Genomic DNA, 16,100 nt, shown 5'->3' with positions numbered 1-16,100 from the left:
ACATCCTGTGTTTATGGATTGCAGTTAAAATGGTAAAATGGTATATTCTGGTTCTCCTAAATATTTTATGATATGAGGCATTTATGATGAAGAATCATTTTACTCACAAAATGTTAGATTCCTCTAGCATTCTGTTTTAACCTGGAAGGAAACTATACCTATAACTTGTACTGAATGAGATCAGGAACAATGAACAAGCTAGTGATATAAATTGATTTTGTGCCAAGTAAATAATTTCATTTTCAGAGAGGTAAATGTTTAATACAACGTGGAATATGATCATTTCTTAATATTATATCTAGTAAGAGCCTTAAAACATGTTAATGCAATTGATAGATAAATAGGCAAACTCCTTAAATTTAGTAATTTGAGTTGAATAGTAATAATGATAAAATGTTCTATATTACTAACATAGATCACGACTAACATCAATATAAAATTGTGTCTCTTTAAATTGATAAGGTAGCAGAAAGTGAAGCTTGTCAAGTTACAATTTAGTCTTCAGTTAGGTCTAATTAGGTTTTTATTCTAGATGTTTTAATAGTTACATGAGGAAAAGCTACATTTCCTATAGCTTCTATTTTTAATTCTTTATAGACATCTTGCCCACCCCTGCTATTGATTACAAGGATGTGAGAAAGTAAAGGTATTTTTTTGCAATGAGTTTTCTTTGACCTGAAACAAAATAGTGCCCTTGCATGCCCTTGCAGAGTATATGAGCTCTGGCTAGGGATTGCCTGAGTTTGAATTAGGATATTAAATTTTTTTTTTTTTTTTTTTGCTACTTATAGGGTTGTACCCAGAGGATACCAAGTTCCCAGGCTGGAGGTCTTTTTTTTTTTTTTTTTTTTTGAATTCCTTAATCACTCATTCTTTTCACCTTTAAAATGAGGCTCTTTGCTTTGTGAAGATTCAGTGGGATAATGTATAATACAGAAGGGTACCTAGTGTTTGGCACCTGGGGAGCACTTAGAGCTGATCTATCCACAGTATAATTATATAATTATTATTTTTATTGTTGTTGGAAAGGAACTAATTTTATAAATAGTCTCTGGCTTCTTGGCATCTTTTTTGGACCCCCTTTAATTCATTCTCATATGAAAATCATTTAGAAAATCATATCTGATTAGGTTTCTTCCCCGATTAAAACAATTAATATTTTCCGATTACTTGGAGGGCAAAACCCAAATATTCATAATATACTTATTAGGGTCCCACATAATATTACCCTTGCCTTCTTCAACATCCTCATTTCTCACAATTTTTCCCATTGCCTTTTGCCCTACAGAAATGTTTTGTCCTGGAGTTCCTGTTAGGCTCAGTGGTTTAAGAATTCGATGAATATCCATGAAGATATGGGTTTGATCCCTGGCCTCGTTCAGTGGGTTAAAGGATCTGGTGTTGACACAAGTTGCAATGTAGGCCTCAGATGTGGCTCAGATCCAGCGTTCGTGTGGCTGTAGTATAGGCCGGTAGCTGCAGCTCAGATTCAACCCCTAGCCTGGGAACTTCCATATGCTGCAGGTGCAGCCCTAAAAAAAGGAAAGACAACAACAACAACAACAAAAAAGGAAATAAAGGAAAGAAAAATGCTTTTTCCACTCAAAGTTACCAATTTCTTCCCAAATTTTAGGACAATCTCATACACATGCAACCCATCTACTCAGTTAATGCCACTTACCCTTTAGATTTCTGTTCTAAATGCAATTTCTCTGAATCTTCCTGGACACTCCCTGCAGCCTCTGGCACTGGTCAGCTCTATTCTACAATACACAGTTCTTAAAATTTTTCATTAGTTTGACCGTAATGTGGTATTTTAATATATTGGCAAAGAGAGATTCCACCTAGAGAGTATATAATAAGTTAGAGGAGCAACACTCTATCCCATTCCATTGCCCAGGGCTATATAAACTCTTCCAGACTGGAGAAATGGAAAATAAGAATCAGAGAGGGAACAAGAGGGAACAAGGGTCCCAGGAGTTAGGGTAGGTAGAGTAAGGCATAGAAGTTTGAAAAATTTAAGAGCTGTAGAAATTTAGGAACTCAGAAAACTTGGACTGTGCCTCTAGGGAAAAAAAATTGTCCAAATCCTAAAGTAATTCACCCCATATCATGTTGAGAAAGCAGGAAAAAATTCCTAATGCTGTGTCTATGCATTTGACGTTAAAACATCAGATCTCCCTTAGAGCCCTAGAATTCTCAGATAGCTGCATAAATGTTCCTCAGAGAGCTATTGTAGCCGAAACATGTTGGAACAAATACAGTGGAAATACACAAAGAATGGAGCTAGGAGGGAAGCTATTGAGGATTTGTCAGCAAATGGCAGGCAGGGAGGGATGGATGAAAAAAATCCTCTTTTATCACCACCTCCCCACCATGTTGATGTTGACTATCATGTCTAGGCTGGGGCACCAAGTATTCTCCAAAATTTGGACTAATCCTTAGAGAAAATATTTCCACCCATAAATTAGGCGCCAGATATACTTTAATTAAAAGAAGATAATATAGTGACTTGGTTGCAATACAGATATATTAGTTGGCTCTCTAAAATTACCTAACTTCATGCTAGAATATAAGCTCTCTAAAGACAGGGACATTCCTCTCTCTTCAAAACAAGGTACAGTCTCTGGCATAAGTAAGTAAATACCTATTTTCTGCTTAGTTGTGTTATAGGCTTCAAACCCCCTTCAAGGAGATGAAACGCGGAAACTTATGGCCATGTCTCATTGTAATGCCCCTTCCCCAACCTTGAGCCCCCTGAGCTGCTCACTCCCTAATATCCATCATTCTTACCTGTTACCTATGCAAAAAGGGTTCCCACAGCATGGGGTATAAAAACAACTGAAAGTGAGTTGAGTCGGGTCTCTCTTTTAACCTACACACATGCGTGTGCACGTGTCCTCCCTCTTTCTCTGAAAATGTACTTTCACTTTAATAAATTTGTAAAACATCCACTGTTCCAATAATTTGCTGCTACAGCAAGATGGGGACTAAGGAAACTGTAACTCTATCAGTTGGATAGTGGTGATGAATGAATGATGAGTATATGGCCTACTGGCTATGGTCCAAAGGAATTATCTTATGGAAATATGTATTTGAATTAAAAGTTAGATATTATAAAAAGACTCCTTAATTTAAAGGCAAAGATGTGGTCATCCAAGCTTAGAGCACTTGACCAATCTGGTCCCCAGTTCTCATATGTTGCTTGGATCCCACATGGCTGTGGCTGTGGTGTGGATGGAGGCTACAGCTCCAATTGATCCCTTAGCCTGGGAACCTCCACATGTCATGGGTGCAGCCCTAAAAAACCAAAAAGACCAAAAAAAATGATATTTAGCATTTGCTGAAGTTAACCATGACCCAGGTTTTCATTTTTGGGTATGTGTGCAATAGAAATGTATGCAAGCATGCATTATAAAGACATTCATAGCAGCTTTATTCCTAATAGCAAATTGGAGGCAAACTAAATGTGCACCAGTAAGAAATAAGATAGACTGTAGTATATTCATAGAATGTAACACAACACAGGAGTTCCCGTCGTGGCGCAGTGGTTAACGAATCCAACTAGGAACCATGAGGTTGCGGGTTCGATCCCTGCCCTTGCTCAGTGGGTTAACGATCCGGCGTTGCCATGAGCTGTGGTGTAGGTTGCAGACTCGGCTCGGATCCTGCATTGCTGTGGCTCTGGCGTAGGCCGGTGGCTACAGCTCCGATTGAACCCCTAGCCTGGGAACCTCCATATGCCGCGGGAGCGGCCCAAGAAATAGCAACAATAACAACAACAACAACAACAACAACAAAAAGACAAAAGACAAAAAAAAAAAAAAAAAAGAATGTAACACAACACAAATTGAATGAAAAAACCCAAATGCTGATACCTAAATACATCATCAACAAAGATGAATCTCAAATATAATTTTGATTGAAAGAAGCCAGACACAACATACATGCTGTATCACTTTATTTAAATGAATTTCATAAACAGCCAAAACGAATTTATGATGATAGAAATCAGACTATTCATTACACTGCGTGGGTGGGTAGTGAATGGGAAAGGGAGCAAGAGGGGAGGCATGCTGAAAAATTTGTGTACATGATCTAGTGGGTAGCTACATGAGTGATTAAATTAGTACAAAAATCATGAGGCCGCACACTTAATATTAGCATGGTATATGTAAATTATACCTCCCTTACAAAATTTTTTAAAAAGTAGCATCTATTTTATGCTATTTTAAAATATATATTTTATGACAGATAAATCACTATGCTTATAAACAATCTCTAGTACTTCTTTCATTTGCATTTATACCTTGAGCAGGGATCAGCAGAGTATATATTTTTCTTACGCAACTCTTTCTTGAAAATAATGTCTTTTTTTAAAATGTGGTAAAATGGAGTTCCCGTCATGGCGCAGTGGTTAACAAATCCGACTAGGAACCATGAGGTTGCGGGTTCAGTCCCTGCCCTTGCTCAGTGGGTTAACGATCCGGCGTTGCCGTGAGCTGTGGTGTAGGTTGCACACGAGGCTCGGATCCCGTGTTGCTGTGGCTCTGGCGTAGGCCGGTTGGCTACAACTCCAATTCGACCCCTAGCCTGGGAACCTCCATATGCCGCGGGAGCGGCCCAAAGAAATAGCAAAAAAACAAAAACGAAACAAACAAAAAAATAATAAATAAATAAATAAATAAATAAATAAATAAAATGTGGTAAAATGTTTCCTAAATACTTGAATTTTACATGCTTTCTTTGCACATAATGCTCCCTATTTGCCCAGAACAGACACTATCTTTTCCTCTCCACCAGAGCCTTATCTTCAGTATGGAAATTACTTGTTCTTCCAAAGACTGTTCAAATGGCATCTCTGCCTCTTCTCTGAGTCCTCTTTAAACTGTATCCAGCAGAAGCAATTAGTTGTCTATGTTCTTGAACTTACCATACTCTCTTGTAATATGTTTTCATATGTGTAACTCCTGCACATAAAACTTGCCCCGGTTGTTCATTGAATGAATAAATTAATGGAATAAATTGTGTGGAGAGTTAACCATGGGATAAGAGGGGTTGGTTCTTTGAATTACATCGGAGACCATTGCTTCTTCGATCATAAAAAAAGCTATCTTCCTTTATTGCTCACATGGTAATTTGTACCTTTCTTCTGATAGCTTGAATCAAAGTATAATTTATATGTCAATCACTCCTGCATGCCATAAAAAACCACAAATGCAGCATTGTATTTTATTTATTATTTTCCCCTTACTGTGCTTAGTTCCATTATAAACCATAGTTGGTGCTTTATATATGCTTTTTATATCATTATGAATCAATGAATTTAGAAGCAGCATTTAAATAAACAAATGCAAAAACTCTCATATTTAGTTATTCAAGAGATCTGCCATACAGTTAATATTTTCTAAGCTAAGCTCAAAATTTTTGAAGGTATTTATTATTAGAGTACAATTTGTATTAAAATTTTTGAGAAGTCAATCATGGGTGTGAAAAATTTCTTACTGCATAATAAAAAAGGTCTTGATAAACAAAATGAAAATTATGAAAACAAGTTTATTAACCATGTATTTAAAAAAAATTTAAGTTTACAGTGCTGTAAGAATAAAAAAGGAATAAATATTAATTTGAGGATATATATATATAGCAACTAAATTTTGATAAGTGCTATATGACATATTTCACTTTTTGTCTTTGATTTGAGTATAATTTGAGTGTAATTTAAATAAGGTCATTTAAAGAATATTAAGAGCTTTACCAAATTAATCGGTTATCTTTCCTGATCCTTTAATAGCTACCTATTGTCATAATATTTGTTCCAATATTCTCCTTATATGTTAACTAGTGTAAATGTCAGATGTTCATATGTGAATAATTTCAACTATAATTTGAGCAATTCTTTTAACATTGTATTCATTCACTATAACAATCCTCCAACTTTTTCAAGTTTACAATTTATCATTATGAAGAATTTCGGATGTAGTGCTAAAGTTTTTGCAGATACTATCCAGCAATTACAGACTTAAACTTAATAGGTGGATTAAATAATTTTAAATAGACAGCAAATTTTGAATGATCAGTCATATAAGGAATATGCTAGTAAAAATGCTTTTATAATTACCAGGTTTAATCAATTCGTAACCTCAGAACATGGGATAATAAGTATATAACTGATATGTATCCATATAGTAAATATCTATAGGAATAATTTAAGGAATAAGATACATAAAGTATAAGTGAGAATGTATATATACATATATTCGCATATGTGTGTTCGCTTGTTCATTTTTTTTTTTGCCAATTTCCACACAGAACTCCATTTACTTATATCATTATTCCTCAGTACCATGTATAAGTAATTTTTATTGCTATTTTGTAGATTTTTTAAAAATTTGATAAATTAAAATTAAAAATTTTGCCCAATGGGGGAAAAAACTGTAACTGCAATGTATACATCTAAGGATGACCTGACTCCCTTGCTGTACAGTGGGAAAATAATTAAAAAAAAAAAAAAATTTTGCCCAAAAGATAGAGAGGCAGGATTAAAAAACAAGAAGTTCTGATTGGTCAGTTTCTTTGCATACAAAGATGTGCTGATAAGCTTTTATACTTTTTATACGTCTAGTTAAAGTTCTCGCAAACTAGTCTCTAATTGATGAGATTTTAGGGAGATAGGCTCACTAATCTCTAGAAATCTTCACTATCTACAATACATACATAATGAACCATGTTTGGTAGTATCATTAATTTCAATAATTACAGAATATTTCTCAAATTTTTTCTACTGCACATCATAAATTTCCATTTTAGTATATAAACAATTCAGAAAACTTCTTCCCACAAAACTCTAGCACCTCATAAAATGTAATTTGCAAAATGTTGGCTGTAAACCGAAACTTTCTTTGTCCTTAAATTGTTTTACTCAACTTCCATTAGGCATTCACCATTTGGAATCAACTAGATCATTCATTTCCTAACTTATTTATGTAAAAGACATAGGTCATTCTTTATATAATGCATTATTCTTAAGTATGATTTATCCTTAAAACAGATTTTCAACAATTTTTTATGAAAATTAAAGAAAAATTCAAATGATAATTAATAAATTCAATCCCACTGCAAATGCCTCTCCTGAATATGAAAGCTACATGACATCACCAAGGAAAGTTTTTAAAAAGTTTTCCTAAAAGCAGGTAAAATGCAACAACAGCAAGAAATTTCTCTTTCAGCGTAATAAAAGTAAATTTGTGTGCCTAACCTAGAATGGTTGAACAACAACAAAAAAATATTGTGATATCAATATCCACACTTTTACAAGATCCTGTCTTTTATAGCCACTCTACAGGCTCAAGTGCCAAACATAACCCCAAGATAGACTCTCTGCAGTTTCTGCTTCATATATTAAAAACAAACCACATTTTACAATCTAAAAGGAAAATAAATTCATCCACTGTCTTTTTTCAAACTAGGAAAAATATCCTGAAACATTTGTAGGAAGTTTTAAAAATAATAATCTTCAAAAATTAGGATAAGACAGAAGCAGTTAAAATTTCATCAAGTTTTAGTATCATAACGATGTCAGTCAACTTTGTTCTAACACTAGAGAAAGTGAAACTTTCTGTATATCTAATTTTCAGAGATCAGACAGAAATTTCGATAAAACAAAGTAATTCAATATTTGTAGGAGAGCACACTGGTAGTATCTGCTCTGTTGTTCTGCCTCCTCTGTGCAGCACCAGGAAGTGGTATAAAGACCTATAAAAACCCAGCATTGCTAGGGAAACTAATAGGTTGATGTAAGTGGAAATTCAATATAAGCGGGTTTGACAAATGTGGGGAAATTTAACATTGAGCCTGTGGGATTTGGGGCCAGATTTTTAAATTTGATTGATAGATTTAAGAATTTTATATATATGGATTCAATACAAGTGGGTATCATGGTATCATAAAAACAATATTATCAACTAAAGAAGTTGCAAAACTCTTATCTCCCGGGCATTGGATGTGTAATGTCTTTTTAGCTACGCAAGTTAACTGTTGCAACCCCCTTGTTTTCATCTCTTCTGAGGTGGTTTTGCAATTTGCAATGCTTCTTGTTTACCTTTTTAGATGCTGTCTTTTTATCAAATGAGTGTTTGGTGATGCATTCTAACAATCTTTTCTATTATTTTTTGTTTGGTTACACTTGTGTTTTCATGGTATTTTAAAATTCAGTTAAATAAAATATGTTTTAATTTAGTTTCTTAAAGAGGCTTTCTTCAAATATAGTATATATTCCACCAGATATCCTCTTTTTTGATCTAATGAAAAGCAAAAAGAAAAAGAAAAAGAAAACCTAAACAGTGTTAATAAAAGTAATATTTTAAAGGAGAATTAGGCTTTTTTCCCTAGCCATCTTGGGGAACATCTACAAAATCTTTGAAACTTTAAAATCAGAAACTATTAAAACAAATTATTTAGTATGAATATGGCATCAGACAGCAATTTTTTAAATGTATGTATAAAAACAAATATTTAATTTCCCACTCAATTCTGCAGTAGTTTGTTTATGAGGTTCTCCATATCTCTAAGCATATACATATGTAAGAGATACTAGCAGATTTTTTATTTATTTCTCCATTACATCAAAACTTTTCTCTAAAACATATAGTCTTCATTTTCATACTAATATGAGTTAATAAATATATTAATACTCAAACATGTTGGAAGTGGTAGGTTCTGAATAGTTTTCCTCAGTGAAACACACAATTTAAAATTAAATAAAATAGATCAGTCAATCCAGTTCATACTGTATTAATTGCAAGATAAACTATAGGCATGAACTAGATTAGTTGTAGAGATTCAGACTAATTAATAATAGGCTGGATAGAATGTCAATGGAATCTGTGAAACACACATATACACAAAACCATACATATATTTCTGTGTATGACTATATAGATAAATATCTTCTTTTAGATTTAAATTTAGCAACATATTGAAATATTAGTTACAATTAATAGGCAATTTAATATTTAAAGTTCTGAAACATATATTCAGATTTGAAAGCAGACTATTTTTGCTCCATTAAAATATTTTTTGGTTCATTCTCTACTGTTCTAAAAGCAATCTACACAAATTAATGTTACCATACTTTCTATTTCAATAAGATATAATCATGTAAAAATTATTACAAAAATCTCTTGGGCCAGCATTCATTTTTTTTTTCAAAATGAATTTCTAAAATATTTTATTAGTATTCCAAATATAAGATAACTATAGCTACTAGATTCTATAGGAATGCTTAATAGTAGTAGCATCACTTATTATGGCAATTCATTTTGTTGGATTAGGGATTACATAAAGTTGAACTATGAAAATATTGAATTTTATTTATAAATAATCTAATGTCTCTCTACAGTGGCCACATTAAGGAAGCGCTGCCCCTTGTATTCATTTATTAATTTATGAAATTATGTTATAGACTTGTGCATATTTATTTTATTATATGGATTATAATCTATTAATATTATTATTTATTGCTCAAATTATCTCAGGCTTAGTTATTGGGAAACATTTCATGTTGACTTTTATGGCCTTTCAGTATGTCCTCATCATTTTTTGAATGTTTTCTTACTTTTGACAACAAAGAGTACACAAGATCTTTTTGTTGTTTGTTTTATGGTATTTTTCTTATTTCAGTCTTGGAATTAATAATTCTTCCAGGAATTTCTGGTTCCTTTTACTAAAAAAATAGTATTTAGAAATAAAGATCTGATTTCTAGGTGTACTCACTGCTTCTGAGTGTCTCTACTTATAGGTGCCTTTCAGAGAAGAGAGCTAGGAATTTATGGATATATACTAAACCACACACAAAAACAAATATTTTTCTATATTTTTCCATCTATATTAATATTAACAATCATGAATTTAGACCAATTCTTGCAATTGTAATTCAATACCATACTGTTTGGTTTAGCCTTCCCTTTTTTCTTATTTTTCAATAAATTTACTTTATACAGTCAAATTATTGTTTTTCAAAGATGAGTTCTTTCTTCTTCACTCCCATTGTGTTACCAGTTAAGATAATCTATTGTCTGTCTTCCATTTTGGTCTTATCCATATACTGTTACCTTCCAAGCACTTTTATTTTAGATGAAATTATATCCTTGATTCTCAAAGGTATACAGGTATACTAGTCTACCCTTTTTTTGGCCACACTAATGGCATGTGAAGGTTCCCAGGTCAGAGATCAAATCCAGGCCACAGCATCAACCCGAGTTGCTGCAGTGACAATGCGGGATCCTTAACCCACTGCACCAGAGGAGAACTCCTCATGTTTTAATAGATACAGTTTTACTTCTAATTTACTAATTATGCCTCTAATAAATTGATTTTATCTAATTGTATCACAAATTGCTATGAGAAATATCACTTAGAGTTTTAAACACTTAATAGACAAAAAAAGCCGAAATAATTCCTCTATAAATAATTTTCTCTACTGGATTTTATAAAAAATGCCAAAATTTACTCTCACATGTTAGAGCAAGTTTTTCTAACTTCAAGAAATCTAATAAGATTTTTCATCTTTTTTGGTGAAATGATTCCTAAATATTTTGTGTTATTTTTCTTCAAACCTTATTGAGATATAATTGACATACAGCATGATATAATTTTAAAGTGTATAGTGTATGATTTTGACTTCCATACATCACAAAATGATTGTTGTTATTAAGTTTAGTGAACATCCATCATCTCATATAGATACAAAACTAAAGAAATAGAATTATTCTTGTGTATAATGAGAACTTTTAGAATTAAGAACACTCAAAAACTTTCATGTATTATTGTTTTTGACATTAAAAGTAAGTGGGATTGTTTTCTTAAAATTTTTAAATAGTTTATTATTAGCAGCTCTGCTCAATTTGCTCATTAGTTCTAAAAAGTTTTTCGGTGGAGTCTTTATGGCTTTATATAAGATGTCACCTACAAACAGAGATAATTTTACTTCTCATTTTCTGATGTATGTGACTTTTATGTTTTTCTCCTGTCTAATTGCTTTAGCTGTGATTTCCAGTACTGTGTTGAAAAGGAGTGGTAAGAATAGGCATCTTTTTCCTATTCCTGATATTAGTGAAAATGTTTTCAGGTTTTGACTGCTGGATGATGTTAGCTTTGGGTTTGTCATACATGGTCTTTACTACGTTGAAGTACATTCTTTCTACACCTAATTTCTTAAGAGTCTTTATAATTAGAAAATGTTGTATTTTGTCAAATACTTTCTCCACATACTGAGGTGGTCATGAGCATTGAAAACTATAAAACATTGAGAAACACAGAAATAAATAGAAAGAAATCACATGTTCATGGATTAGAAGAATTAATATTGCCAAAATGCCCATACTGCCAAAATATTTCTGCAGATTCAATGCAAAATCCCCATAAAAATTTCAATGTAATCTATGTAAAATTTTTCACAAAAATAAAACAACTATTTTAAAATCCATACATAATCACAAAAAAATCCTAAATAGCCACAGCTATCTTAAACAAGAAGAAAAAACCTGGAATCATCACACCACTGGATATCAAAATATACAACAAAATAGTATGATACTGAAATAAAAACAGACATACACAGTAATGGGCAAAATATTGAGCCCAAACATAAACTCATCCATAAACAGTCAAATGATTTTCAACAAATGTGGTAAGAACACACAATTGGGAAAGAATAGTCTCTTCAATAAAAGGAGTTAGGGTAACAGGCTATTTACATTAAGAAGAAAGAAATTAGACCCTTATCTTTCACTATATAGAAAAATCAACTAAAATGGATTAAAAACTTAAGCATAAGTCTGGAAACTATAAAAATACTAGAGGGAGATATAAGGAAAAAGTTTGATGACATTGATCTGGGTAGAGGTTTTTTTTTTGGCTTGAACCAAAATCACAGGGAATAAAAGCAAAAGACAAATGGGATTACATTAAACTAAAAAGCCTCAGCACATCAAAGGAAACATCCAATAGAATGAAGAAACAACCTATGGGATGGGAGAAAATATTCAAGTTTCTTCATTTGATATTTAGAAGTAATTTAACTATCGACAGCATCAGGTCGAGTAGACTCCTAATCTACACCTCCATAAAACTGATACATCCTAAATATGTAAGGAACTCATCAACTCAATAGCAAGAAAAAAATTTTACCAGATAAAAAATAGGCAAAGGACTTGAATAGACAATTTTTTTCAAAGAAGCTATAAAAAGGGCCAATGGATACATGAAAATGTGCTCAACAACACTAATCATAAAAGGAATACAAATTAAAACTCCAATAAGATATCACCTCACCTATGTCATAATGGCTATTATCAAAAAGTCAAACAATAAGTATTGACTACTATATACAGAAAAGGGAATACTGATACACTGCTGGTAGAAATGTAAATTGGAATAGCCATTATGGAAAATAGTATGGAGGTCCCTCAAACAATCAAAAATAGAATTATTGTATGATCTAGCCATCTGGGTATGATGTATGACAAACACTCTTGTGTTTATTGTAACATTATTCACAAAATCCAAGGAATGGAAACAACCTAAGTGTCTATTGTAGATGAATGCAGAAAGAAAATAATTTATATATTATATGTATGTGTGTATATACACAAAAATAAACACAAATGCCATATACAACGAAATATTATTCAGCCTTAAAAAAGAAGGAAATCAGAGTTCCTGTTGTGGCACAGCGGAAATGGATCCGACTATGAACCATGAGGTTGGGGGTTTGATCCCTGGCCTAGCTCAGTGGGTTGAGGATCCAGATTTGCTGTGAGCTGTGGTGTGGGTCACAGACATGGCTTAGATCTGGCATTGCTGTGGCTCTGGCGTAGACTGGCAGCAACAGCTCCAATTTGACCCCTAGCCTGGGAACCTCCACATGCCCCTAAAAAGACAAAAGACGAAAGACAAAAAACAAAAATAAAAGAAGGAAATCCTGGGGGAAGATACCAAAATGGAAGATTAGGAGGATGTGAAACTCATCTCTCCCATGAACACATCAAAAATCCATCTACTTGTGGAAAAATTCTTGCTAAGAATTAACCTGAGACTGGCAGAAAGACTCCTGTCAACCAAGGCTGTAAGAAAGATCCATACAGAATTGGGTAGGAAGAGAAGAGAAGTGTCAGGTTGGGAGCCACAACCTTGAAATAGGATTCAGAAGAGGAAGAGGATTAAACCGGTAGAAATCCTCCCTAAAGAGTGAGCAGTTCGAGCTACATATTGGTGCGTCCGCCCTTGGTCCTTAGCTGGTTGGAAGGCTGGTGGGACTAGTGGGGGTGGGTGAGTTGTGGGAATCCTGGACTCCACTCATGAGGTGACACACATGCACTTGTTTACTTTCAAAACAGGCTATAGAGAGCAGACTGAAACTACAGGAGATGCTGACTGCTTTCCCACAACTACCTGGCTGGCGCCCCAGTCTGAGCCAAGTGTCCATTCCAACCCTGCTTGCTTCACAACACAGCTTCACATGGGGGTGACAGCTGATGCAGCCAAGGGGAGCGCTCAGCTCTAAGGGACAAAGGCAGCTCAGACCTGGAGCAGCATCTGAGCAAGGTGAGGGCAGTCATTATTGGTGCCTACACAGGCACACATAAGGAGAAGTTCAGGACTCTGACTGGTTGGGACCACCACTGTTTGCTCCGAGGCCCCTGCTGAAAGCCAGCATCAGCCCCTCTTGCTCTAGCATTGCTCCTCTCTGGGATGAAGATGCTGATATTGGAGAAAGAGAGAGCACACTTAAAGAGAATGGAGCCAACTCAGATTCAACCTTCAGGGCTTCTGCTCCAGCAAGTTGGGACCTGACCTTCTCTGCAACAGTGTGGCCATAGCCACTGAGCAGAGGAAAAGTCCACTTCAAACCTGTCTTTGGACCTAACCCCTCCATCTTTTCATTGCTAAAGTGATAGTGGCCAGCACATCCTGGGGAGAGAGGTGACTCATACACCAGACCTAGCTCTCCCACTGGGCACAGGCAGAAAGTCTAGGGATGCTCCCATTAAACAACACTCCTTCAAAACCATTATAAGTAACTGTTTCATCTAATTTTAATTGAGGCAGAGAAACTTAATGCAAAATGAAAAGACAGAGGACTTTGTTTCAATTGAAAGAAGCAAAAGAAAACACCTGAAAAAAATAACAAAAGATAATTTATCGGATAAAGAGTTCTAAACATTAATAATAAGAAAGCCAGTTGAACTAGGGAAAAGAATAAATGAACACAATGTGAATTTTAACAAGAAACTTAAAAACATAAAAAATAAAGAGTTAGGACTGAAGAATACAATAACGAAAATGAAAAACCCACAAGAAGGAATTAACAGCAGATTAGGAGATGAAGAACACCTAAGTGATCTAGAAGATGAAATAATGGAAGTCACCCAATTAGAAAAGCAAAAAGAAAATTAAAAACAAGAAAAAAGAAAAAATCATGATATTTGCAACAACATTGATGAATCTGAAGGACATTATGCTAGTGACATAAGTTAGATTCAAAAAGAAAAATAGTATATGACCTCACTTTTATGTGGAATCTAAAAGAATTCTAACACATAGAAGTAGAGAGTAGACTAACTTGCCAGAGTCTGAGTTGTAGGAGACATGTCAGATGTTGTTCAAAGGAAAACAAAGTTTCACTTATGCAGCATGAAAAAATTAGGGTGTTCTAATGTGGAGAATTATAACTATAGTTAATAATACTGAATTTTCTAAGAGAATGAACTTGAGTATTGCCATATTTTGCACAAAAGAATAGTGACTACATGAAGAGATGTATATGTCAAATAGCTTCATGGTGGTAATCATTTCAAAATATATACTTACATCAAAATACCACATTGTCCCTCTTAAATATATATATATATCTCAATTATATGTCCCAATAAAGAAGTCCTTATCACTATATTATATGACAAATAGAAAAAAAGAAATTTAGTAATAACACAATTTTATTATTTTACAATTGTATGATGAAACCTAGGCACATCTATATCCACCCAAAGTCCATTTGAATTGTGTTGGTCTTTTCACTGTCACCAGGTAATGTTGAGACACTAGGGAAAATGAATTGTGAATACAATATCAACATGAAATAATTCAATTCAATTATAATTAAAATTACTTCTGTTATAATTTGTAAAGCCATAATAAAGATAGACTTGGATTCCTTACAGATGCCTTTTTCAATTCTTTAGTTCCAATACTTACATCATCCCAGGCACATAGACACTGTTCTCAAAGGACTTCGGGGAGGAGCTCCATTGTCTTGAACCCACTTGGCATTGCTCTAAATGTTTCCTGCAGTTTGTCAGATTTTCATAGCTCTGTTTGATCTGATTGACAGGCATTTCTAACAACTTTTCCTCTCAGCAGTGTCTGTGGCTTAGACTAAATCTGAATACGTAGGCATTTTTAAAGACATTTTTACGGTAATTATTAAGTTTACTTTGTTGTTCCACTTAAGAATTAAATAGAAAATATTATGGATTTTTAGTTGTTTATTTTAAAAAATAATCTTAAAGCTATATTAAAAGTTGTTAGTCTATTCTTAAAATTTTGGCATCTTTTTATTTCCCCTTGCTGTTTACTTTTAAAATAATAAACCACTTATGAAATTTTCCAGATGGAAGAGAAAAAAAATAGGTTTTCTATAAGCCAATTGTCTTAGAAAAGCAAGAAGATTTAATTAACAATCATGTAGGAATTAACACCCCTATATTTTAGCCCTTTACTCTGTGTCTTATTACTTTAGAACTGTATATGTGATATTATATCCTGGTTGCACACTTCCCTTCAACATCTCTTTCTCAAGTTTACTGATCTTGCTTTCATCCTGATATATTGGACCTTTGTTTTTCTGGATGATTTTGGAAGATGCCCTTAACTTGACCTACAGGAGTTCCTGAGTATAGAGCTGTGCTAAAGTCCTTTGAGAGTGGGAACCAAACTGCTTTGAGTCTCTTACCAAATATCCCAGATAGCAATGGAAAGTGGTTTAGGTAAAAAATAATCAAATATCCATTAGGATATTTTTAATGTGTTGATACAATTAC

The 16,100-nt window shown here is 33.6% G+C and overlaps 1 protein-coding gene across 2 annotated transcripts in view; it reads left to right on the top strand.

Moving 5' to 3' along the window:
• The window catches only part of LOC106510043 (uncharacterized), a 92,565-nt gene that overhangs the window by 65,353 nt on the left and 11,112 nt on the right, over positions 1–16,100 (top strand). The window contains exon 7 of one of the 2 annotated variants that reach the window (XR_014843083.1): positions 13,398–13,605. The gene's annotated coding sequence lies outside the window, so the exon portion shown is untranslated. Of the gene's footprint in view, positions 1–13,397; positions 13,606–16,100 lie in introns of those variants that run through there. The other variant, XR_014843086.1, reaches the window with a different exon arrangement.

Source organism: Sus scrofa, chromosome 4, assembly GCF_054392235.1.
Source record: "Sus scrofa isolate SSC_HxYL_T2T_F1_AM1 chromosome 4, Sscrofa_HxYL_maternal_Yorkshire_Landrace_v2.0, whole genome shotgun sequence".
Taxonomy (NCBI): Eukaryota; Metazoa; Chordata; class Mammalia; order Artiodactyla; family Suidae; genus Sus; species Sus scrofa.
The sequence above is the reverse complement of the archived record's forward strand: the minus strand, read 5'-3'. Positions and strand labels throughout refer to the sequence as shown.